Source organism: Mobula hypostoma, chromosome 6 (genome assembly GCF_963921235.1).
Source record: "Mobula hypostoma chromosome 6, sMobHyp1.1, whole genome shotgun sequence".
Classification (NCBI taxonomy): Eukaryota; Metazoa; Chordata; class Chondrichthyes; order Myliobatiformes; family Myliobatidae; genus Mobula; species Mobula hypostoma.
Window position 1 is genome coordinate 154,442,341 of NC_086102.1, and position 27,435 is coordinate 154,469,775.

The 27,435-nt window shown below is 38.8% G+C and overlaps 1 protein-coding gene across 12 annotated transcripts in view; it reads right to left on the reverse strand.

The window, feature by feature from the left end:
* Positions 1–27,435, reverse strand: part of LOC134348516 (PTB domain-containing engulfment adapter protein 1-like) — a 436,378-nt gene that overhangs the window by 287,127 nt on the left and 121,816 nt on the right. For 4 of the 12 annotated variants that reach the window (XM_063052008.1, XM_063052005.1, XM_063052006.1 and 1 more), the window contains exon 2: positions 25,220–25,344. The exons of 7 other annotated variants lie outside the window; for them this stretch is intronic. The gene's annotated coding sequence lies outside the window, so the exon portion shown is untranslated. Of the gene's footprint in view, positions 1–8,412; positions 8,432–25,219; positions 25,345–27,435 lie in introns of those variants that run through there. One more of the 12 variants, XM_063052013.1, reaches the window with a different exon arrangement.

Sequence of the window (27,435 nt, forward strand, 5' to 3'; positions counted from 1 at the left end):
AAGTCTGAAAGAAATTTGTTTCTTCCAACTAGCTAAGTATCAAAGCATTCCCTGGCACCTGTTGCAGAAATAATATACTTGGCACCAACTCACTCTGATTTATTCTTACTGCTCTTCATTCATACTGGTTAATGTGGACCCAAAGGTGCAAAGGTAAGGTGTGATATCATAAGCAAGTTTTTTTTTTTAAACACAGAGTGGTGGGTGCATGGAATGTGCTGCCAAGGGTGGTGGAGGAAACAGATAAGTTGGGGACATTTGTGAGATTTTAGATAGGCACATGGATAAAAGGAAAATGAAGGGCTATGTAGGAGGGATAAGTTAGATTGATCTTAGAGTAGGTTAAAGGTTGGCATAACATTGTGGGCTGAAGGGCCAGTACTGTACTGTACTACACTGTTCTATGTTCTATCTCAGACAACCCCAATAGGTGGACCATGGGCCAGGTCCGGACTGCGAGAACCAAATGTCCGGACCGCGCCAACCCATTGGCACTTACGTGAACGCACCTGTCATAACATGTAAATAAAGCGCGTGCTGCCCTAATTTATTTTAACCTCATCCCACACCATATACTTGACCTACACCCCCCTAGAGCACACGACTTACTGCACTCTATGGTCTTCGACTAGACAGCGGCACGCGCCAGCTACCCGCCTGTCATCTAAAAGCAAACCTGTCTTCTAAGCTAATTGTTACCAGCAGTAAGTCACAGACCCTAAACCAAGAACAACATGGCCTGCACGAAAAAGTGCAAAGTCGACCAGGAAAACTGTCAGTTCAAATCTGACTGGACTGATCAGTTTGTTTTATTTTACCGGACCAGGCCAATGCTAAACCGACATGCTTAATATGCATACAGTCCGTAGCTGTCTGCAAATCAGAAAATCTAAAGCGGCACTTCAACACTATGCATGCTGCCAGTTTTAACCCCAACTACCCTGCAAAATCAGATCAATGCAAACAAAAAATTACAAATATGATTTCATCATACAAGCACTCCTTTTCTACTATCTGTAAATCAACATCTACACAAGAGAGGGCAACAGCTGCATCATTGCATGTGTCATGGAATCTTGCCAAAGTTAAGAAGCCATTCGCTGATGCCGAGTTGATTAAAACATGTGCAATTGATATGGCTGGCGAAGTTTTAAGTCATGATGAGAAAACCAAGAAAACGGTTGTGGAGTTACTAAAGACGGTGCCATTGTTGGCTAACACGGCAACAAGGTGAGTGAATCAATTTATTTTTGTCCATTTGTCAATCTTACTGTGGTATAATAATATTACAACAATAATACTCATAATTTCATTTATAGCTACACTTAATACTTCAAATGCTACATAGCTTAATTAAAAAGAACAAATATATTAAATGAAAGAACGGAAACAGTGGAAAAGGCAGTACTACTAAACTCCGTGTGTGTGTGTGTGTGTGTGTGTGTGTGTGTGTGTGTGTGTGTGTGTGCGTGCGCGCGCGCGCGCGTGTGTGTGCGTGTATGTGTATTTTAAGTTCCAGATGAGTTCTCCACGTAACAGATGACAGTTGTGATGGCTAGAGTCATAATTTAAATGGTTGGTTTTGGACTTATTTTGTTTCAAGAGTGCATTTTTTTTTCTTGTGTGACCCACAACACAGGCTTTGAGAATTCCAGGCCTAAAAAAAACCTGGACGTTTTTGGCTTCTGGCTTGGCATGCTTCACATAATTTGGCCCTTGTGGAAACTAATTGGGGAACCCTCACAACACGCTGCAGGAACTCAACAGGACGGGCAGCATCCATGGAAACGATCAGTCTATGTTTCGGGCTGGAACCCTTCGTCAGGACTGAAGAGGGAAGGGGCAGAGGCCCTATGAAGAAGGTGGGGGGAGGGTAGGAAGGAGAAGGCTGGAACGCTGTTCTATCTAAAAAGAAAAAAAAATACAGTGGGTGGTTGAAACCCTAGATTAAAAGGACAATGCTAAAAAGTTCAATGGTTCAACCAGATTTTAATTCTATAGCACTAACAAGAACAACCTTTGTTTGTATAGTACCTTTGTAATAGAAAACTATTCCAAAGTATTCTACAGGGTTTTAATAAAATTTAAGATCTATCAACAAGGTAGTATTGAAGTATATGATAAGAAATGTTTACGGAAAGATTGTATCAAAAGACAGATTTAAGGATGTAATTTTATGATTGAGGATATTGAAAATTGTTGGTCTGGCCAGAAGTAGTGGAACAATGCAGAGGTCAGAATTTGTGTAGTACAGACACTTCAAAAGATTAATACCCTTGAGGAAATTGCAAATGCCTAAGCGATCTAGACAAAATGCTGGAGAAACTCAGCAAGTCAGGCAGTATCTATGGAGGGGAATAAACAGTCAATGTTTTGGATCTCTTATCAGGACTGAAAAGGAGGGGGCCAGAAGCAAGAATAAGGTGGTGGGGAGAGGGGAAGGAGCACAAGCTGGCAGGTGATAGATGAGACCAGGTCTCCTCGGGAGGTAAAGCGATGAAGAATCTGGGAGGTGATAGGTAGAAGTGCTAAAAGGCTGAAGGAAGAATCTGATAGGAAAGGACAGTGGAGAAAGGAAAGCAGGAGGGTAACCAGAGGGAGCTGATGGACAGGTGAAAAGGTGGAGAGGGTAGGAATAGAAAAAAATAAGAGGAGGAGGAAAAAATTGCCAGAATTTGGAAAGTCGACATTCATGCCATCAGGGTGGAGGCTACCCAGGCAGAATGAGGTGCTGTTCCTCCAGCCCGAGTCTGGCCTCATCATGACAGTAGGGAAGGCCATGGACAGACATGAGAATAGGAAGTAGGAAGCTGTGGGAATAGGAAGTAGAATTGAAATGGATAGCCACTGGCAGATCATCTTGGGGCAGACAGAGCAAAGGTGCTCTTTAAAGCGGTTCCACCAATCTAATTTGGGTCTCACCACAGTAGAGAAAGCTACATTGGGAGCAATGGATATAATAGATGATCCTGGGCAGACTTGCAGTAAAACAAAGAGCTACAACAGAAAAAGTACACACAAAGACTGCCAAACAACCAATTTGCAAAAGAAGACAAACTGTCAAATACAAATAAATGAACAAATAAATAATACTGAGAACATGAGCTGTAGAGACCTTGGGAATGAGTCCATAGGTAGTGGAATCAGTTCACGCTTGTTCAGAAGCCTGATTGCAATAACTGTTCTTGAACCTAGTGCGGTCGGATCTATGGCTCTTATACCTCCTTCCCAATGATAGCAGTGAGAAGAGAACATTATTTGGATACACTTCTCACATGCCTGAACAAAAACACACAATTCTTAAGGGTAATTATATTTCAGATTAAAATGTGAAAAGATTGAGAATCCACTTCTTTGATATGCGCAGATGCATAAAAATTAGGTAGGTACTCCTTGCCCAGCAAATCAGCATTCAAAGCAATTCCCAGATCCAACAAAACAAATGTTCCAAAATCAAGATACATATACTGAATATCAACATGGTTGAGGGACCAATTGTGACTTTCAAATGAGAAGTACTGAACTTGCATATCTACTTGATGGGGATGAAGATGCCTACAGAACTTCATGTAAAATGGTTTCATATTTGCATGAAACATTTAGACCAATATTTGGCTACTTTTTTCTATTGTTTTTTGGAAAAGGACAAACTCTAATAAACCCATTTCCTATATCCTTGATCAAATACCTTCCATGGCAGGACATTTTCACAGTCTATATACTATTATACAATCAAAATTCATGGCAGTCATCACTACCACCATTTTTATAATCTCAGACCTAACCATCCATTGATCAACACATCACTGAACATGCATCAGCTACAGTTTACTCTTCAGATACACGGGGGAAATTATTCTCAACTTCAAATTTCTTTCCAAGCCAATTAACTATGATTGATTTGAATATTCACTTGAGACTCGTTACATCTTCCCATAGAACTTGACAAATAAAACCACTTGCATTAATGTAGCACTTAAATTAATCCAACATCCCTAGATACACAACAAACATATATCAAAAGAAGCTTGTTCGATTTTATGCGGGGCTCCAGGGAGTAACACCAGGACAAATGATCAAAGGGTTACTGAATGCCACAGGTTTTAAAGAAAATGTTAAAGGAAGGGAGATAGTGAATCTGAAAATGTAGGGAAAAGAATTCCAAGGTAACAAGAGGCATGATCACCAATAAATGTGCTTTATTGATAATGTGGGGAGTGAAAAGATCGAGAACACTGGAAGAGATTGCAAAAGAAAAAAGAATATCGTTGGACAGACCGCAAAGGAATGAACATTTCAAAACTGAGACATTACACAGAAGATAGCATAGGTGCGTAGGCTAAGACAAGAAGGTGCACAAATTGGATCTGAAACAAAAGACAGGTAGAATATTCTCAATGAGCTCCAATGTCGATTGTCAAATAGAAGGACATCATTGAAGGTAACCACATCCAGAAAGTAGCAGAAGCACCAATGAGAGATCCAGCACAAGGCAAGAGTACGAAAAGGGCAAAGTTGTGCATCATCACTGGGTTAGAACTAAGCGGTTACCATGATGAAATAGATAAGTGGACAAAAATCCAAGCACATGGTTAGAATAAGATATATTATAAACAATATTAATTTGCAAAGAGCATAGCTAAGCAGCAGGTAAATGATTAGTAAATTATGGCAAGGTTACAATGATCTTAAAGCATTTTCTGAGAACATTTTCTTCCTTATTATCTCTTAACAACCATTTTCCTTCAACACTGTCAAGACCTCTTCAAATCACTTTCTCCACTATTTTAGAAGAACACAAGGGAGCAGCCAAACTGCAGATGTAGCAACACCTTGCCACTGCATTGAGAGTGTTTGGTGGCCACCTTGTAGGTTCTGATTCTTGTATGTAATAGAAACAGTAGAGACGGATCTACCTTCAGCTGTTCCAACATTTGCAGATCTCTGACTAAATATGGTTTCTTGGAATCATTCTGGTCATGGTACTGCAAGGCATTTCAACAGCCAGGATTACCACGCTCCTGCACCCATGAGGAAAGCACCACCTACTTCCATAGATGTTCATGCATATGACCACAGAGAATGCTAGGAGAAAAAATGATGCAGCACTGTGTCATTTGTTGCAAAGTAACCTGATCTACAAAAGTTCGATGGAAACTTGCAGTGGCATTGTCAAAAGTCTCCAGAAGCCATCTCCTTCCTCTCTCGAGGCATACAACAATAATAAGGTAATACTTATGGATAAGGATAATCAAACTCCTAGACATGCCATTTGTGATCACATCCAATTGGATGCTTAGTTATTCAGCTGCACTTCCCTGCAACTTTAGTTCAAAATCATTGGAGTCATGGAACACGCAGGCCCTTTGACCCACCACATTCATGATGACCTTTTTCTCATCAGTACTAGTCAAATTTATCTGGATTTCGTCTGTAACTTTGTGAGGAAGGAATTTCAGACTGCTTTTATGATATACCCCTGTTAAACAGTACATTGACAACAGATGCCATTTGCCATTCAGATACAGAGTTATTTATCACATGTCCATCAAAACACACAGTGAAGTGTGCCACTCGCGTTAACGACCAACACACACAAGGATGTGTTGGGGAGCTCTCAAATGCCACCACACATTCCGGCGCCAACCTAGCATGCCCACAATGTCAAAAAAAAGAGGGGAATGTATAAGACTGCATATTAAGGTTTAGTTCTGGAAGAAACAGATGCAGGACTGCAGCATCTTGGCATGAAGCAAATTGACAAATGAATAATTACATTACAACAATTGGAGCATGTATAGTATAGCAGACTTAAATTGGTTTGACATTAGTAATGGGAAAAATCATGTGGATATTGATCAGGAACACAATTCAAAACAGAATCTATAAAGATTAATGAACAGCAAAGAATCCGAACTAAAGAAAATGACATCGATTCATAATGTTTTGAAAAAAGGGTAAAAAAAATTGAAAAGTAAATGGTTCCTCATTTATCACATTATAAGTAAATAAATTTCTTGATATTCAACAGGACAGCATGGCAGCGTAGTGGCTAGCACAACACTTTACAGTACCAGCAACTGGGGTTCAATTCCCACTGCTGCCTGTAAGGAGTTTGTATGTTCTCCCCGTGACTACAGTATATGGGTTTCGTCCCACTGTCCAAAGATGTACTAGTTGGTAGGTTAATTGGTCATTGTAAACTTTATCATGATTAGTCTAGGGTTAAATCAGAGGATTGTTGGAGGAGTGGCTTGAATGGGTAGAAGGGCCATCCGCACTGTATCTCGATAACTAAATAAATAAAGTTGTTCTCTACTGGCAATCAGCTTGAGTATTCTTGTTCTGAACATTTAAGAAATGTAGACAAAACAATATACTTCCATGTTTTATCTACTGCAATAAAAGGTGGGGTACAATTTAGAACGGGAGATAGAAAAGGCATGCAATAAGGGAAATGTTACAACAGTCCTGGAGAATTTCAATATGCAGGTAGACAGGAAAAATCAGATTGGTGCTGCATCCCAAGAGAAGAAATTTGTAGAATGCCCACGAGATTTCTTTTTAAGAGCAGCTTCAGCCCACTAGGAAAAAAGTAATTCTGGATTGGCGTGCTGTGTAATGAACCAGATTTGATTACGAAGCTAGGTTTTTGGAAAAAAAAATGTTAGGAGGCAGCGATCATATAATTTGAGAGGAAGAAGCTAAAACTAAATGCATTGGCATTACAGTTGACTAATGGTAACTACAGAGGCATGAGAGGATCTGGCCAAAGTTGAGTGGAAGGAGACACTAGCAGGGATGATGGTAGAACAACAATATCTAGGGTTCCTGGGAGTAACTCAAGTCGCAGGCTCAATTCATCCCAAAGAAGAAACATTCTTAATGGGTGATAAGGCAACCGTGACTGACAAGGGAAGTCAAAGACAACGTAAAAGCAAAATCAAGGGCATATATTATGGCAAAAATTAGTGGGAAGCTAGGGGATTGGGAAGCTTTTAAAAGCAAACACAAGGCAACTGTAAAAGCAATAAGGAGAAAAGATTAAATATGAAAGTAAACTAGACAAAGGTAAACGATGACAACAGACTCTCCTATGTCTATCCTGCCTTGCTATTTCCTCAACGATTTCCAACAGATTTGTCAAGCAAGATTTTCCATTATGGAATCCATGCCAACTTTGGCCTATTAAAAGAGGATGCCAAAAGTTTTTTTTTTCAGATATATAAAAAGTAAATAAGAGACAAGAGTGGACATCAGACTGCTGGAAAAATGATGCAGGAGAGGTAGTAAAGGGAAACAAAGAAATGGTGGATGTGCTCAATAAGTATTTTGCATTTGCCATTACTGTGAAAGACACTCGCAGAATGCCAGAAATTGGAGAAAGTTGGGGGCAGGAGTGAGTATAGTCGCTGTTACTAGGGATGCTTGGCAAGCTGAAAGGTCTGAAGATAGATAAGTCAATGCACCAGATGGACTACACCCCAGGGTTCTGAAACAGGTAGCTGAAGAGATTAAGGCATTACTAGTGATATTTCAAGAATCACTAGTTTCTGAAATGGTTTCAGAAGACTAGAAAATTGTAAATGTCACTCCACTCTTTAAGAAGAGAGGGAGGCAAAAGACAGGAAATTATAGGCCAATTTGCATGACTTAAGCAGTTGGCAAGATGTTGAAGTCCATTATTAAGATGAGGTTTCAGGAAGTTGAAAGCACATGATAAAATAGGCTAAAGTCAGCACAGATTCCTTAAAGAGAAATCTTACCTCACAAATCTGTTGGAATTCACTAAGGAAGTAACAGGCAGGATAGACAAAGGAGAGCCAGTTGATGTTAACGTGGACTTTCAGCAGGCAATTGACAAGGTGCCACCCATTAGACTGGTAAACAAGATAAGAATCCATGGCATTACAGGAAAGTTACTAGCATAGACCTTAGCTGACTGGCAGAAAGCAAAGAATGGGTATAAACAGAGCCCTTCTGAGTCAGCTGCCAATGACTAGTGTTGGGTCTCTGCTTTTTACATTATATGTTAATGATCTGGATGACATCATTGATGGCTTTGTGGATAAGTTTGCATACAATAGAAAGACAGGTGGAGGGGTATGAGGTGAGGAAGTAGTGAGTTTGCAGAAGGGCATTGATAGATTAGGAGAATGGACAAAATAGTGGCAGATGAAATGCAATACAGGGGAATGTATGGTCGTGCACTTTGGTAGAAGGAATAAAAGTGAAGATTAGATTATCAGAACACTCAGTCCTCTTTTATTGTCATTTAGAAATGCATACATGCATTAAGAAATGAAACAATGTTTCTCCAGAGTGATATCACAGAAAACAGGACAAACCAAAGACTAACACTGCCAGAACCACATAATTATAACATATAGTTACAGCAGTGCAAAGCAATACCATAATTTCATAGTCCATCTGTCCGAAAACTTCGAGCTTCTGACCAGCCTCTCCGATACAGCCTCCCGAGCGCCATCGACCTCGCCCCAGCCGCTGAAACATGCAAAGCCGAGGATTTCTGGGCCTTCTGCTCCAGAGATTCCGGTTACCACACAGTAGCAGTGGCAGCGAAGCAGGCATTTCAGAAGTTTTCCAGATGTTCCTCCGTACTCTCACGTCCGTGTCCATCAACTCAGAATTGTGCACAGTCCCCTACTTGACGGATAACAGACATCACCACCGAAGTGGCCGCGCACGCTGTCGTCGCACCGCCATCTTCTCCTCCTCCCTCGAAGAGTGTATACTATTTTCTAAACTGGGAGCAAATTTAGAAAATGGTGTAAAGGGATCTGAGAACCATAATGCAGGATTCCCTAAAGGTTAACTGGTAGGTTGAGTCGGTATTAAGGAAGGCTAATGCAATGTTCACATTCATTTTGTAAGGACTGGAACATAAAAGCAATAATGTAATGCTGAGGCTTTATATGGAATTGGTGAGATCATATTTGGAGTATTGCGAGTAGTTTTCACTCTGGATCTAAGAAAAGGTGAGCTGGCATTGGAGGAGGTCCAGAGGAGGTTTACATGAATGATTGCGGGAATGAAAACATTAATATATGGAAAGCATTAGCTGGCTCTTGGGCTTGTACTTGCTGGAGTTTAGAAGATTGGAGTAAGGGTGGTGATCTCATTTAAACCTACCAAATGTTTAAAGACCTAGACAGAATGGAAATGCAGAGGATACCTCCAACAGAGGGAGAGTCTAGAACCAGAGGGCACAGCCTCAGAATAGGAAGACGTCCCTTTAGAATATAGATGAGGAGGAATTTTTTAGCCAGAAGGGGTTTAATCTTTGGAATTCATTGTTGCAGATGGCTGTAAGGCCAATTCATTGGGCAAATTTAAAGCAGAGGTTGATAGGTTCCTAATTAGTCTAAGGTTATGTGGAGAAGGCACGAGAATAGGGCAGAGAGGAAAATAAATTAGCTACAATTGAATGGTGCAGAGAACCTATGGGCTGAATGGCCTCATTCTGCTCCTTCGTCTTCTTATAGCTTTATGAAAGAATTTGAAGGGAAGGAGGCAGAGTTCAAGAACTGTCCAGAAACAACTGAATCCAGACATTTTCCAAATCCTAGTGTATGGTATATTATTTTGCTTTACTATCACAACTGGATGAACTTGTAATAGTTTCCAGGATCAATGTTTGCAAATTCCCAGGATAAAACAACTGAAGCAGAGTTGTTTTTAAAAAATCTCCCATTTTCTCTTTCATTCTCTGTCAGCATACTATAATGCACACTCTTTAAAATATTCCCTCGGTCTTTTTAGAGAAAATATAGCTCCTTTATCGTATTAACAACGTAGTCCTGATTTCATCCAGTGAAACTACCACCATCTAAAAATTTAATCTAGATAACAACTTCTGGAGTTGGAACTCTGGAAATAATAGGAGTTAAAAAAAAGTGATAAGTGTCAACAACTGGGCCCTTTAGCTCATCAAGTCCATGCTGACCATCAAGCACCCATATACACTAATCCCATTTATTCCCATGCACTCATTAATTCCCTCCAAATTTTACCACTACACTCCCCTACTTAGTGCCAATGCACATAAAATCCCAAACACAGAAGGAAACCAGAGCATAGCTAGGAAATCTATGTGGTCACAGGGAGTATGTCCACAGACAGAGGTCAAGGTTGCACCCATGCTCTGAAGCCATCATGTTAAAGCACTACCAACTATATCACTATGCAGCAAGTTGTTGGATCCAAGCTGCCCTTTTGCTCTCGAAGCTTAAAAAAACAAACTGGCAGAATGTCTCAAAATACTTTTTGATATATACTTGTATTTGGAATGGAGAGAAACATAAGTGTTAATTGTGGAGGAACCCAGAGAGAGAACATCTTTGGAAATATTCAGACAGATCTGAAACTGCAAAGACAATTACTGTGATTGATCTTTAGCTGATAGTCCCAATGACAAATTAAATTTAGCAATTATCCTAATTGACCTTAAAATGAGTTAGATGCTACCAGCAAAGTAAAAAAAAAGTTAGCATTCAGAAATAAATCAGGAAATGATGAAAACATATCTGTCAATTTGACCTGCAAAAGGAACAGGTACTTCATAAAACTGAATTATGCGATTATCTTAATGAAATGATATTTAAAAAAGGTCAAGAAAGAATACTCTTACTGAAAATGTTAAATTTTGTGGGTGTCACATTTTGACAACTATAGTTATTTTCCAGAATTATAGCACAGACTCAGAAATTTGCATTTATTTAAAAACTAAGATTTGTGGGAATATGTATGTTCATCTCAGAATTTGTTTTTATGTTTGAATCAATCAAAAAGAAAAAATGCCAGGATATATCCAAAAGAATAATGTCAAAGAAACAGTAAGTATGCACTTAAGAAAAATACCTAATATATCAACAATTAATGAGTGCTCGATATCAATCTACCAAAGTTTAAGCTAAAATCACCAGAATATAATCCAGTAATGTTAATTTTGTTGAAGAAAATGACCACTCAATTTTAAATGTCTAATTTTCACTCGGCTCATTTCTGAAAGAAATCTGGCCATCCAACATTTCCTCAATTTTTAAAGAAACACAATTATTTTTTCTTACTACTACAGTTTGAATGGATTATTTTCTTGGCAAATTTTGTACTGCAGCAATCTATGCTTGTGATTAAGCAATGGTTCTATTTAGATTGTTATTAATATGCAAAGAAAATGTTCAGTTGACAATCCATCTGAAGAGAAAGTGCATCAATGCGTGTGTTGAAATAATGAATTTTAACAGAGTAACAGTTGTTTAATTTTTTATTTTATGCACATAGAAATCACAAAAATGTATCCGTTTACTCAAAAACATCTGTTATCTTGAGGATATTTAAAGATTGTGATTCCATTTATTCGTGTAAAGGTATGCTTTTTTACCTTCTACATATGCTTGACAAACGAGGGAAGGAGGTTCTAAGGGAAAGAGAGTACTAAGATACTGTTTTAAAAAATCAAAGACTTTTTTGCTTCAAATTCACCAAGATAAACTAAGAACTTATATCAATCATGTGTTTCAAACTCCTTCAAAACTTTAAGAGAACAAATGAGAATGTGCACTTACGAGCTGCAATGTCTCACCGCAATTATATTGCCATTGAGAAACATTCACAAATCCAGTCATTTACATTGTCAACTATTGTAACAAGGATTTGCTCTCCAAATGAAAATGTGACTTGTCGACATGTGAAGGACAGGTCTTAGTAATAAAAAAAAAGTCAGGCACATCACATCACTGTCTAAAATACACATATAATCAGGTAGTTTTGCTTCCCCTCCAATAAAGTTCCTTAAAGGACTGGAGTTCCTTCATCACAACAAAAAGACATGCGTCTTCTATGGAAGGCATCTTATTGACTGGTACTTAAAAGAAAGTGCCAAGAGAGCATAAATTTATATTCAAGCACAATGTATACATTTGACAGAAACAAAGGACATTTTAGCCAGTCAGCTGATACCTTGAGAATTTAAACATCGAATTAACTATGAGAAAAGGAACACCTGTTAATTTCTGATCGGTGAAGATTTTATTAATAAAATGTGTTCTCCGAAGCATTCACTCAGATTTTGCGTTCCTGTATACAGGAAAACATACTATGATAACCAAAAGCTGTGCACAAAGTTAGTAGTAATATAATTGATTGATGTCTCCACCTGGAGATAGTTCTTGGTCCTTGGGTAGCAGAAAGTGAAGAGGTAAGAGTAGATGCTGTAGTAGAAGAAGTCACAGACTGAGCCAGCTCCATCACGGGCAAAACCCACCCTATCATGGAAAACACTTTCAAAACCTGGTGTTTCACAGCAGCAGAATCCATCACTAATGACCCTCAGCATCTGTGACAAGCTGTCTTCTCATTATTGCCATCAGGAAGGTGGCAGGACCCACATTCAACGATTTAGAAACCACTTCTTCCTCTTACCCATCATATAACTGAACTGTCCATGAACATTATCTCATTATAACTTTTTGTGCACTATTTATAGTAATTTTATGTCCCTGCACTCTACTGCTGGTGCAACACTATCAAATAAGACAGTGAAAATAAACCTGATTCTGATGTAGACTAGGCGTAGGCTAGTCTGTCTGAAAGTGTAAGAGAGAAGGAATACAGAAAGTGTGTTCAGTAGTGACATCACACTGAAATGTGGTGAAAAATGGAGTTCGATTCTTTGGCGGAGGCTAGCAGAATCGAAGATGGTGAGAACATCCCTGCTGACAGGCAAGGGAGAAGTATGGAAAATGGAACACATGGTTACATCTACAGGGGATGACTCAGCATCAAAGACCCTGATCATCTGGTCATTCCAGCTTTACACACCTACCACTGGATAAAAGGTACAAAACCCTGAAGTCCCACATCAAGCTTAAGAGCAGTTACTTCTCTTCAACCAATCTGGCTTGTGAAACAACCGGAAAAAAAAATAAATTTCTACAGATAAACAACACAATGGCTACTTTGATCACTTTTCATTAAAATAAACTTTTTTAAAATTAGATTTTGTTCTTTCTTGTAAAAGCAGCATGCAACAGTGGTTCCCAAACTTCTTAGTGTTACTGCCCAGTTGGCTCCCAGACCACTATTCTCTTTCGACCATTACATAAACATAAAATTATAACGAATTTAGATTTATGATGCATAGAAAAATAGCAACTGCATATTTAAAGCTGAGACAAATGATTACAAAAATTATTCAAATACATTTAAAGCCACAAATAAAATAATTTATTTAATTGCAGTAAAAAAACGATTTTCATCAACAATTTTGCAGGTACAGCAGGCAGTGAAGAAAGCTAATGGCATGTTGGTCTTCATAACAAGGGAAGTTGAGTACAAGAGCGAAGAGGTCCTTCTACAGTTGTACAGGGCCCTGGTGAGACCACACCTGGAGTATTGTGTACAGTTCTGGTCTCCAAGTTTGAGGAAGGACATTCCTGCTATTGAGGGAGTGCAGCGGAGGTTCACGAGGTTAATTCCCGGGATGGCGCAACTGTCATATGTTGAAAAATTGGAGCGACTGGGTTTGTATACACTGGAATTTCGAAGGATAAGAGGGGATCTTATTGAAACATGTAAGATTATTAAGGGATTGGACATGCTAGAGGCAGGAAACATGTTCCCGATGTTGGGGGAGTCCAGAACCAGAGGCCACAATTTGAAAATAAGGGATAGGCCATTTAGAACAGCGCTGAGGAAAAACTTTTTCACCCAGAGAGTTGTGGAACTGTGGAATGCTTTGCCTCAGAAAGCAGAGGAGGCCAATTCTCTGGATGCTTTCAAGAAAGAGTTAGATAGAGCTCTTCATGATACTGGAGTCAAGGGATATGGGGAGAAGGCAGGCACAGGGTACGGATTGTGGATGATCAGCCATGATCACGGTGAATGGCAGTGCTGGCTCGAAGGGCTGAATAGCCTACTCCTGCACCTATTGTCTATAATTTTAGAGTGTTCATCAGTAGTCCAACTATTCACTACTTCATTGCATTTTCACTTTTCAATGAGATGGATGGGCTTGGTGCATAACCATCTGAATGACACTCAGGAGTTTTAGATCCCCACGCTCAGTAATTTGCTGCCTGTTTCATGCTTTGAAAGAAATTGGGCAACTCTTCTGAAACCATGCTCCACTAGATACAATTTTGGAAAGGCAATATATAGCATCTTGACTTTTTACCACAGTGCAGGGCAGCCAAAAGTCTTGATATGATTTTTTGAACCTTGGTTTCAGCTCTCAAAGTTATTTTGTAGCAAGTTCAGTTCTTCTTCCATCCTTCCTATTAATTCCTCAATACAAGTGGTGAGGAATAGATTTATTACCCAATCTGGAATTTATATTGAGAGAAGATCCTGAAATCTCTCTGACACGTCGTTATGCAGGTGGGCACCGTATACTTGAGGATCATCATCTAGTATTCGTTCTTTCTCTTTCAATTCAGAGAGGCTCAGAAATTGGAAAAGGTCACGATGGCCAATGTTGCACTTAAATAGGATTAACCTGGACAGAAATGTGGAGACAAGCGATTTGACTTTGGTAAGATTCACATAATTTCTGTGCAACTGAAGATGGATTTCATTAAACTTGGTGAATAATTCTGACAAATAAACAACGTCATGCCTGATATTCTTGAGTTGATTACTGAATGAAGCATTTGAGTCTTCAGAGAATTTTATCAGTTTCAAAGAGAGCATAAAAGGATCTTAAGCAGTTTCCTTTTGAGACCTGACTTCTCTATGCAACAGCAAGTGTTCAAACTGTTCACTTCTCTCTGTACAAAGCTTTCAAAATAGTCAAGAATTGAGAGCATGGGACTGGCTTTTACTTAGCGCCGTGATGACAGTACTTAATGATTCATGCAGCAGATCACTTAGATTTTTTGGGACAAGACGCTTTCTGTGAATCATAAATATGTTAGGTTCAGCTTTTTTCAGGGAAGTAGTAACCCCACGGTGGCGTCCTGTCATTGATGGTGTCCCATTTGTTGCACAAGGAAGAATGTTGGTGAGCGAAAAATTGCTCAACAACTCAAAATATTAACTACCCCTTCAAATCTGTTTCTAGTACCCTTGCAAATAATAACTCTTGAATCATATTTTCATCTTTTATGAAGCAGACATAACCAAGAAGCAAACATTCCTTGCCTGGCAAAGTTGACTCATCCAACTGCAGAGCAAATTCTTTTGTCCTAAGTATGTTGCACAATGTGTCTACCACATTCTCAGATGTTTTATCAATTTGTCTTTGAACAGAGATGTTGCTGAGCAGAATCATTAATTATTTGGTCTAGTGACTGATGCAAAACCATACTCAGAACCCCTTCAAATCGTAAGAGGCTTTCCAGATTTACCAATGAGCGATGAAATGTGGTATGAAGCAGGCAAACCATCACTGCTTTGTTGTGAAATGCTGATAAATATGTTCTGACATATTTTCCGTTTTCACAAAGTGACTGAAAATAAGCCAAGTTCTTGTTTGCTTTACCACAGTGTATTCTCTTCAATGTTCAAGCAGCATGGATGGCGGTTTCATTACCTCATTTGAAAAAACCTGTTCGCACAACAGACACATTGCCTGCATATTTTAGATACTCCACGTTATACTTTCTATACTACTTGTTCGTTTGGTCTGCATTTTCGGTCATTATGGATTAACAACTATGGTCAATCGCCTATTGTTTAAGTCCAACCTCCAGCCCTGTGATCAATAAAGTGGAGAGTTATAACATCATCATCGTTCAGGCAAAACATGACTCATTGCCTGAAGGCATATAAAGTGGGGCAGAGATATCTCGGTTCCGTCGTGGGCTAGAGAAATGTGATCATGACCATTTGAAAGAGCAGATTCTGAACTTTACCCCAGTGAATGTCCTACACTAATTTACAGGAATCGTGCCACTGTGTGATTAGAGTATGGGAATTGTGCTAGCTAACACTGTACTACAGTAGTGGATGGCAATATTGTGCTGGCCTGGAAATAACATGATTTCATCAGTACAGATTTCTCATGATATGCCAAATACAGAAGTGTTGCAATGCTTTTCAACAATTATTATGCACTTCAAGCAAAATCTAAGAAAACAGTGGATTAGCAAGGAATGGGGTGATTACGTGATCATAATAAGCAAATATGAGGTACTGAGAATCAAGTGCTTATAGTAAGTATTTATTAACGAGCACCCCCTACTGCCCACTTTATCTTTATATTGCCCACTGTGGAAACCACTGGTTCACAATTCATGTTTAATTTATGCTTTTCTTGTGAATGTTGCTTATACAATGCTATTGTGCTATGTGTCTATGATGCTGCTACAAGCAATTTTTTCATTGCACCTGTGCATAATGCACTTGTGCCTATGACAACCTTGATTCTGACTTTTACTTTGAGATCTGCAGAAATTGAGAGAAACACTCAGCAGCTTTTGCCAGCTTCACTGAGAAAAGCCCTGTAAAGATGACACTTCATCAGAAGTGACCAGAGGATCAGATGCTTTTCCTGTCTTACGTTGGGCTTCACTGGAACGGAGTAGGAGTCGAAAGACAGGAAGTCAAGAGTGGAAATAGCATGGAGAATCAGAGTGGCAGCCAACTGGGCAAAAACAGTGGCTGTACGGCTCGATCAGCTGCTGCCTCACAGCTACAACTGTTCAAACCTTACCCTGACCTCTGGTGCTATTTGCGTAGAATTGGTCCACTCTCCTTACAGTGGCACTGGTTTCCTCTGGCTGTTTTGCTACTCTCCCATTTTACAAAGACATGTCGCTTTAGCAGGTTAATTAGCTTCTGTATACTGCCTATACTGAGTATGTGAGAAGAATTGGGGATGGGGGGGGTGAGTAGTGAGAGAAATAATTGATTAGAATGAGAGAATTTTAAAAAATAGAGAATAGTGAAGGCTTAGTGTAACACGACCAGATTCAAGGAAAGCTACATCCTTAAATCATTCATTCAGTTCTTGAACCAAAAAGCAAAGCCTTAATCACTATTGTTTAGTAATAATACGACCACTTTTATCTGTTTCACTAACATTGATATTTTTCATTGTTCAAATTGTTCTTCTTGGAAAAATTGTGTATAATTTGTTTTTCTTATAAATGCTACTTTTACGATCCTTGCATCAACATCACAGGCGCATAAGCAAGTTTACCAATGCACCCATACATAAGAGTTACTGGTGCATATAAAAATAAACTCGACTTTTGACTTGTTTTGACATGCAAATGTCAACCTTAGCGGGCAGTAAAACATTCTGGAACCACTGGTGCAGAAGAGTGTTATTGTTGAGACTGAGTATAGAGCAGAGCTAGGAAAACAGGGAAGCATCCAGAACACACGAATTAAGAGGGTGAGCAGTAAAGAGCTACTAGATTCTATGAACCTGCTTCTATTTAATTAGATCTTGGCTGATTTCAGTGTGTCCTTAACTCCACACACAGCAACCTGACCCGAACGGTTACAAAGTATTTATGCTTGCCTTAAAATCTTTCAAAGGCTCTTTCTTAGACAGTCCTAAACAGTCATCGTCCTTTGACAAAGAAGATCACTGTATTAAATGAATAACCTTTACTTATTAAAATAATGATCACCAAGTTATAGATTTCGGCAAGAGGAAACATCATCTTCAGCTGGTCAAAAGCCCTCAAGATTTCATGCCTCATCAAGCATTAAGCTCTCTTCTTAACTCCAACAGATACAAGACTAACTTGTACAACTTATCTCCATAAGACAGTACCCTCTCTCCACACCCACCCCTGGTATTAGACTAGTAAATCATCTCTGAACTACTTCCAATGCCTACCTTCCTTCCTTACTTAGTAGACCAGTTGTACAACTGTAGACAACATGTGATCTTACCAGAGCCCGAGAACATACAAGAATGATCTCCATACTTTGGTCTTCAATTCCACTTTCATTCAATGATTCAGTTAACACTCCTAATTATTTTCTGTACCTGAACCCTCTATGTAATAGCAAGGGAGGAAACTTAATTAAGATACTGCGAAGATATGTGGATAATGAATATTGATTGCTAATCCTTGTCCCAAGATCGAGATAATGAAGTCACGAAAGAGTCCAAAATGGATCACATAAAAGTGAGATAGAAGTGAGAATTGAAAGCTTCATCACCTCCATTGTCATGTTATGTACAAGTGCAGAGAACAGAACCAATACAGTCAATATAATTGAATGTTCTGTGTATGTTTCAAGTGGACAAGGCATTATTAGCAGTGAAGATGATATTGCTAAAAATATGTGCAAACCCTACCCTGCAGCAAATGTAAAAAGGGTGCCTATGTGACCCTCAATATAAAGGATCCCACCTTACCCCCATTTTTTGCTCTTGCCTTTAATTCTTAACAATCCTCCAGTACTTAGAACATTACCATTCCTGGCTATCAGCAACAAAGGAAGAAAGAAAATTGTACTTATTCAATTTCTAATAAATAACTGATTAACAGCAATCTTTTAACGTTTGGGTAATGATGTTCATGAGGCTTAAAGTCATTCAGAAACTTAAAATAAGTATTTTTCAACTTGGAGGGGAAAAATTAGATAATTGGAGGAGGGCTGAAAACAAATTGATAAAGGCAGGGAAAAATGTATTGAAAACTGCTTTGGCTTATCATGAAGTAATCTACTTGAAATGGAGGGAAATGCTGAAATTTGCTTGCATTTGATTAACAATATTGATCACTGTTTTCCAGCTGACATAAAACTAATGGGATAAAAAAATCCCATTATAAATTCACAGTGCAAAATTTTTAGCATATGTTGTAAGCAAGGGTAAGGCAACAAAATACATTCAAGATATGCTTCAAAAGGAACAGAAAAATACCAAATGTGATCAGAGATAAAGCCATAAAAATGGACCAAGGAATGAACGTGGAGGAGATTTCCTCTTGCGCACGAAAGGTTAACTAGTTGTTGAGATGGTCATGAATGGACAAATGAAATCATAAAGAGCAAATGGCTTTAAAAACTTGATCAATGCAGAGCCAGAATGCAGAACATCTCATGCAAACTTTTGTTTTATAAACAAGGATTTGGGTAGATGCTTGATAAAGACTAAGAACAACAGCAGAGACTTAACAGATTAAAAGGACTGCATTCAAAGGACTAATATTCGAGGTTTGATGAAACTGTAAGAAGGGGGGGAAGAAAAGCAGACCTGAACTGATGGACAGAATGGCATTTAAAAAAAAACACAGGTTCCTTGAATGATCAAACTAAAATGTTACAATAAGGCATACAACCAAATAGTCTGTTTTATAAACTCTTTAGATGGATAGGGAAAGTACTAAAATAAATATATATTAAAAAGCAATTAACATAGAACAGCACAGGAACAGGCCCGTCAGCCCGTGACATGGTACCAAACTAATCAAGCTAATGACATTTAATCCCAACTGTCAAAACTGCCCAACTCATCACCAGCACCAGCCTACTCACCATCAGGGACAAGAGCGAGCCTGTAACATCATGAAGGATCCCACTTACCCTACTCATGGTACGCTTGTCCCACTGCCACCACAGAGGAGGCAATGTAGCATCGACGCCAGGATCACCAGACCCAAAACCAGTTACTTTCCCCAAACTGTAAGAGTGATCAACACCTCCACCCACTAACCCACCCCTTCATACCCACCATCACTACTACATTATCATTCCTCGTGAGAGTCACCTTATGTGCAGACACTCCTGTGCCTAGCTTCACTTTATGGACATAAATCAATTTATATAAACTATTTTCTGTATTTATTTTGTAGGTTTTTACAAACAAAATGGCAGAGGTGTTTTATTTTCCAGAAAAGCCGTCACAACTCATCTATTGAACACCAAAAACTGAACACAAAACTCGCAATTACCTCATCACATCACACCCACCTCGTAAAGCAAACCCCAACCCAATGTCTGTGGCTGTGAATTCTGTACTTTTCCACGAATTACATTACCCTACAATACTCAGTGTTTTTTTTAAGTATTGTGCTCTTTATCATATTGTGCGCTTTTTTGTGCTGCATCAGATCCGAAGTAACAATTATTTCATTCTCCTTTACACTTGTGGCGTGGAAATGACATTAAACAATCTTGAATCTTGATATGAACTCAGCAGATAAACCCCCACAGTAGTCCATTAAGAGTTTTTGCTTTGCACATGCTATTTTAGTATCCATATATTTTTGAAGAATGGTTTTGCGACAAGATTTAAAGGTGTCTGTTTTTTTTAAAAGAAGTTTGTCAGTCACAGACTTTCCTTCATTGCCTCAGAGTCTCAGACATCCCACCCTGCAAAAACTCATTTCAGGGAGGTAGCACCATCAGTTTGCGGGAGACCCCAGGAACTTCCGGGAGAAGTGGGATGTCTGCAACAGAGTAGCTCCTTAGCAGCTGGCCAGCTAGTTTAAATAACGTTAGCTATGATAATGAACGAATGACACCTGTTAAACTCACCTCAACATGTCTTTTACAGTCTTAACCCACCATGGGCAATAGAAAAGTCACTGTTGCAAACAGTGCAGCGAGCAACACTGTCATTATTTTTGACCCCTATTAGGCAGGGGTACACTTTAGGGTAATCTGGGGTGATGTATATTTTATATTTTCTTTTTTTGGAACACTCTGCCATGGCGCGCGCGCGCTCTCTCTCTCTCTCTCTCTCTCTCTCTCTCTCATGGTCGCTCTCACGCTCGCTCTCTCTCTCTCTCGCTCACTCCCAAAAAATCGATTTCCAGGATATTGTATATAATTTGCGGGCATCAGGGAGCCACTATTAATATGCGGGAGACTCCCGGAACTTCCGGGAGAGGTAGAATGTCTGGAGTCTAAATCCTGGAATTCCCCAACAAATGATACTGGAAAAATCTTAACTAGGAGGCCCATTCACCATCATATTTTCAAGGCCATCTTGAGCCTGACAGTTAATGTTGGTCTTATCATCAATGTAGATATCTCAAAAGAACAAATTTAATTAACTATAATTCAGAAAATATTTTAAATGCCAAAGTAAATGTTTTGATTTAAAACAAAAACTACATAATCTTTAGCAAAAAGGCAGTATAATTTTCAAAGTCTATGTCAAAATTGTATAGAGTTGTGTAGAAAGCCAAAGATCAAAAATACTAATGAGGGGGATATAGGGAGCTGAATGTCACCAGTCTTGTAGCAGAACAGAATGCTCATTCACAAATATTTATCAGTTTATTCAAACAAAGCAGCAAATACAGTTGTTTGAAATCTTTTTTATCCGGTGAATAAAACAGAGTGCAAAAATATTTACTGAAGAAGCAATGTTGAAGAATGTGAATATCAGAAAGAATATGGAAAGAACAGAAGATGATAAATGGTAAAATTTTTGGATCACTACTGGCTGACCAGAAATGAGAAAAACAAGGATTCTTCCAGGGACATTCAATAATCAACCATTAAGAACCAAGGGAAATCTATCAGAAAATGTAATGTGCCATTGCTGATGGAAGCTAAACACTACAGGAAAAGTGATGTACATTTATAACTTGTTCACAAGATATGTGGATCACATATTTTAAAAGTGATCATATTACTGCTTATTTCACTAAATAGATTTCCTTCGAGAGTTGCTATATCACTGAAAAAATAAAATTAGCAAGATTATTCTGCAAACAACAGGAATTCTGCAGATGCTGGAAATTCAAGCAACATACATCAAAGTTGCTGGTGAACGCAGCAGGCCAAGCAGCATCTATAGGAAGAGGCGCAGTCGACGTTTCAGGCCGAGACCCTTCGTCAGGACTAACTGAAGGAAGAGTGAGTAAGGGATTTGAAAGCTGGAGGGGGAGGGGGAGATGCAAAATGATAGGCTTGGAAACGAATCCTAAAGCCAACTGGAGTAAGTTGGCGACAGAGGCACGTTCCAAGAAAGGATATATGGCTGTGATAGCGAGTTTGAGTCAAAGTGTGGTCGAAAAGTTGAAGAGCCGAAGAAATTACAGATGGGGAGCAGTGAGAGATTATTCTGACACCCCTTTATAGTTTAGAGTCAAATGAACCTGGAACATGCACTAATCTGATCAATAATTATTACAATCCTATATTCCCCATGTGAATCAATAATACAATTTTCTTGCAAGTTGATAAAACATTGACAAATAGCAAGCACTGCACAAGAAATTCAAGTTGAAACCTTACAGACCAAAGTGGCCTCCACATTGAAGACCTGTGAAGGCTCAAACATGCAATTCAACAAAGGCATCAACGTGACCACCAATGATTTTGCCACTCATCTTTCACTGTAATTTAGGTCTTGTACCACTTCAAAAAGAAAACACATTTTACAATACCATTCAGAGTCCCTGTCTCTTAACACTGCCGGAGTAAAAATATTAATTATTTATTTAGCAGGTCCCTAACTAGTTGTACAGGTCTTAGTATTCTTCTAAAGCTTCGACATCACAAGAAAATGATATTAGGAACTTTTTGATGTATTTTCAATACATAAAAGTCAGAATGCATGAGAAGGAAAGGAAAGCAATCTTTAAATATTCTAGCTACAGTGACAGTAGTGGCGCACAATTATTATCAGCCTGAACTGGAAAGAAATGGTGGGAGCAAGCAAAGAGTACAATTCCTCATAAACTTCTCTACCAGTGGATTACAAATCATTCCCAATGTCCACAATTCAGGAAGACTGACCCCCTTTCAGATAGCATGAACCACACCGCAACTGCCTGTATATGGCTTGCTTCTGTGAGGTGGCCCATATCACGTCCCAATGGATACCAAGTTTAGCAAAATGCACAAGAAATTCAATACTGTTTAAGTATCAAATTTTTGATTAACATTCTCTACGCAGAAATGTAGTAACTTTGCACACACAAAATTTCCAGACTCCATATCCTCATAAAATCTTATTGGAAGGCTTTTCAGAGGATCATCACCTTGTCGCATTGGAGAGACTTGTGAGCTCCTGAGATGCCAAGAGCGATGCCGTCTGAAGTTTAGCCATCTGGCGCTTAGCTCCTCATAGGAGCAACTATGGCGGTAAGGCCAAAGGAGAAGTTCCATAGAAAGAACGATCCAAGACCCCAAAGGTGGAGCTGGCAGAAGATGATCACACACCACAATGGCAGTGAAGGCAGAGGAAGGCTGCAACAGTGAAGGGTCCCCAGTCGTCTTGCATTCCACACCACTGGATCCTGACCTCGGTCTGTCAAGGACCATGTGCTGACTGCCTGTGCACCAGCCTCCCCATGTTAAAGTCATGTACAGGCGTACAAATCCACCCTAACATCTCAGTTGTGTAGATCCCTGATCAGCCTCTAAGGCCACCCTAGGACCCACCAATACATAACCCCTTAGGAGAATGTCATACTTGACTCGAGTGATCATACTACCACTATTTGGAAGGAAAATTTCACCCTTCTACATTAATGAAGATAAACCAGAAATGCTGGAAGCATTCAAGACCATCAGTGGAAAGTGTTTCAGGCTAGGTTCTAATGAAGGGCCTATATTCTGAAATCATTCCAACATCAGCAGTTTTTTATTTTACACTGAAATGTGTTTCCATTTGTCAAGTAAATGAATCTGTAACTAATTTTCTGATGGCCCACACAAATTCAAAACTTAACTTATGGTCCTGTAAAAACAAATCCATTTTAAAATTTTAATCACATTTTATGTCATTTAATATGGATTGTGTATGGATTGGGAACCAAACTTGAAAATTTAAAGAAAAAAATTCTCATTGGCAGTCTTACTGATGTCTAAATGGATACTGTACAAAAAAAAGTTATTCCACAATTTATAAACTCATTGCACCCTCTTTCATTGCTCATCTTAGTTCAGCTATTAGGCTGCTTTACAATGAAATACTTGTAATACAACAGCTAATTATATTGAATTATACAACTTTAACAATCATGACAAGTTTCCACCACAATGACTTCAAACAATGAGACAGAAATTCATTCTTCATTGCAGGATCTATGCATTTCATATCAGAGTCAATGTGCTATATACTGTAGGTTTTCATAATTGAAATCTGGCACTATTATATTGCGTGTTCCGCACAACCGATGAGGGATCAATTTCTGGGTATTCATTACGACTATTAGACAGAGGAGCAGAATTAAACTATTTGGCCCATCGGGTCTGCTCCGCCATTTCATCATAGCTGTTCTAATTTTCCTCTCATCCTCAGTCTCCTGCCTTCTCCCTGTATCATGTCCTGACCATTCAAGAATCTGTCAATCTATGCCTTAAATATACATAGGTAATTTATTTTATTAAGTCAATGAATTACTTTATGCAGAAATTAGAGTGTCAGAAACTGTTAAAGATTTTAACTGTTTTATCTGCCTACAATGAAGAAAGCTAACGTTAGATAGCATAGCTAGTGAAGAAAATAAACTGGAGCTAAAATCAGCCATTAATAATAATTAATATAGACATGTTGGGGTGTGAAAGGAACCAGCTTAAAAATATACCAGTCTAAGAAATTTCAACACTGTATTATGAATAGCTAGAAGGAAGGGCAGGAAACGAAGACAGAAAACATCTGTAAAAATCAAAAGGCAAACCATCTCCAAGATGATCAGACATTTTGAGATGCAGATCCAGGCTGCATTGTCAGGAGTTGGTAGCAACAGCAAAAAAAAATGTTCAAGCTGAGCACCAGCCGCTTGGTTATCCGTCTTCAGAATCCAGGATAAAGCAGATTACAGGAAAGTCACATGTTAATTAAGTTTCTTCAGCCAGCATTTGACATTTGTTTTGGAAGATGAGGCAAGTCAAGTGAAAGTCAAGATTCATTTTCAATAAATGACCTTGGATGTAAGAAACTTATTTCGGTGAGACAGAACATAGATATATTATAATTGATTGCTTCCCAAAAACTTTACAGGGAAGAATGCGTCCCACCAGCTTGTGAGAAAGACCAACCAATCAGGAATACATTTCTTTAACTTCATTATAATAATGCACTATCGGCCCTTAAATAATTTATCTTTTTACTGAGCCAAGACAAATTATGCAGCTCATTTAATGTGCTATAAAAAATGGAAATTCTTTTTGAAATGCTACATATTTCAAACTTGAAAGCAATTGGTTAGAGAAAGGAATACCGCATTAGCTTGCAACAATGATATTTCAATCCATAACTCAACATATCCTGCCATGAAGATGTTTAGGTCTACCTTAATAACATCACTTTTGAAAGCCTCACCTAGAAGTATGAGAAACAATCTTCAATTTTATTTTAAAGCCACCCACTCTTCAGCTGAAGCAAGGAAAATTCACAATCTCTCTCATTTTGGATAGATCAGTTGCCCATCATTTGATTATCAGCAGCTGTAATAAATTTAAGAAAACAATTCAGTAATCTACACACCATCAGTACAATACAGTGGGAAACATCTAACAAAACATCACAAAGTCTGTGGTTGCATTTAATATGTTACAAATTTCAGCTATTAAGCAAGCATTCTGTACTATAGTGTAAACAAATCTAGGTTTTCTTTTGCAGTAATCCAATAAATTTATTTTACAGAGGCCAGCATTTTTAAAGGGTATTTCAATACATGGTGTCTAAAATAGCTGTCATTTTCTCTCTTATTAGATTGCAAAAATTAAACAGCTAACTGAGCAGTAGCACCAATGAAAAGTTCCACACTTACAACTATATGCTGTTCAAATCTCCTGCTTTAAAATATTAGAAACATCTCCAGTTCCACTCCTTTTCCCCATGGAACTGCTAGAAAAACACAGCAAAATATTGCCTCATGCATTTTTCGGCCTACTCCAATATTAATTTTTATTTATTATTACTTGGAAACATACGAACTATAAATTTATTTTGAAAAAAAATGATGAAAAGTGAGGAAAAGTGCTTATGTATTAGAAAACTATGTCTAGGTGTTGGATATTGTCACTGTCAGGCACTTGTGTGGAGTGAAGGCTACTTACCACCTATCAGCCCAGGTTGGGACATTGTCAAGGTCTTGCTGCATTTAGATGATGTAGAACAGTTCATTACAAAGAGTCACAAATGATGCTGAACATTGCACAGTGACAATCTGTACTTCTGGCCTTGTGAATGCAGAAAGCACATTGATGAACCAGCCAAGAAGGTTGGGCCAAGGACACTACCAAGAGAAACTCCTGCAGAGATTTCCTGTGGTAGAGATATTTGATCCCCAACCACAATTATCTTTGTGTACAAGGGTTGTGTTTCCACTAATTCTCACTGATTTTGGCTTTTCCAGGGCTATATTCAATCCAATGCTGCCTCGATGTCAAGAGCAGTTACTTTCACTTCACAAGATTTAGACAAGATTTAGCATTTTTATCCATATGTGCATTACATTTCTGATATAATACCAAGCCTCCAAAGTCTGAGCAAATTGGTTATGTCACATGTTTTGCAATAAGCCATATGCCCCTAACTAGGAATACTTCAGGCTGTCTAGACCCCTCACTTTAACAATTGACTGATTTTTACAAAATCAACTATAAATTCTACAGAATAAAAGGATCAGAAGGGTAATTTTTTTCCCCACACAAAGAGTAGTTGGTATCTAGGACGTAGAAATCTACAGCACATTACAGGCCTTTCGGTCCACAATGTTGCGCTGACCATGTAACCTACTCCATAAGCTGCCTAGAATTACCCTACCACAGAGCCCTTTACATTTCTAAGGTCCATGTACCTATCTAAGAGTCTCTTAAAAGACTCCATTGTATCCGCCTCCATCACCAGCAGTGCATTCCACACACCGACTACTGTGTGTGTGAAGAACTTACCCTTGATATCCCCTATGTACTTACTTACATGCACCTTAAAACTCTGCCCCTTTGTGTTAGCCATGTCAGCCCTGGGAAAAAGCCTCTGGCTGTCCACACGATCAATGCCTCTCATCATCTTATACACCTCTATCAGGTTACCTCTCATTCTCAGTCACTCCAAGCAGAAAAGGCCAAGTTCACTCAACCTATTCTCATAAGGAATGCTCTCCAATCCAGGCAACATCCTTGTAAATCTCTTCTGCACCCTAGTGGAAGCAGGGACAGTAACAACATTCAAGAGTCATGTGGGCAGGTACTTGAATGAGCCAGGCATTGAAGTGTATAGCATTAATGCGGGCATGTGGGATTAATATAGATGGGCAGGAAGGTCTCAAGGATGCAACAGGCCAAAGGACCTCTTTCTATGCCGTACAACTCAAGGACCCTAAGGTAAGCTTAGATCATGGCGCAGCTTACGACAGAAACTGAATTTATAAATCTCAATGCAAGCATTTGTGAGAAGCAATTGGACTGTTGCTCTCCCAGCTCACTCAAGTTTTACCATATCTGTTCGGTCTCACATTTGGGATTTTCCTTTCCGGTACATTGATATTTTAAGTTTAATGGCAGCCCTTGCAACATACAGAAAGAAAAAGC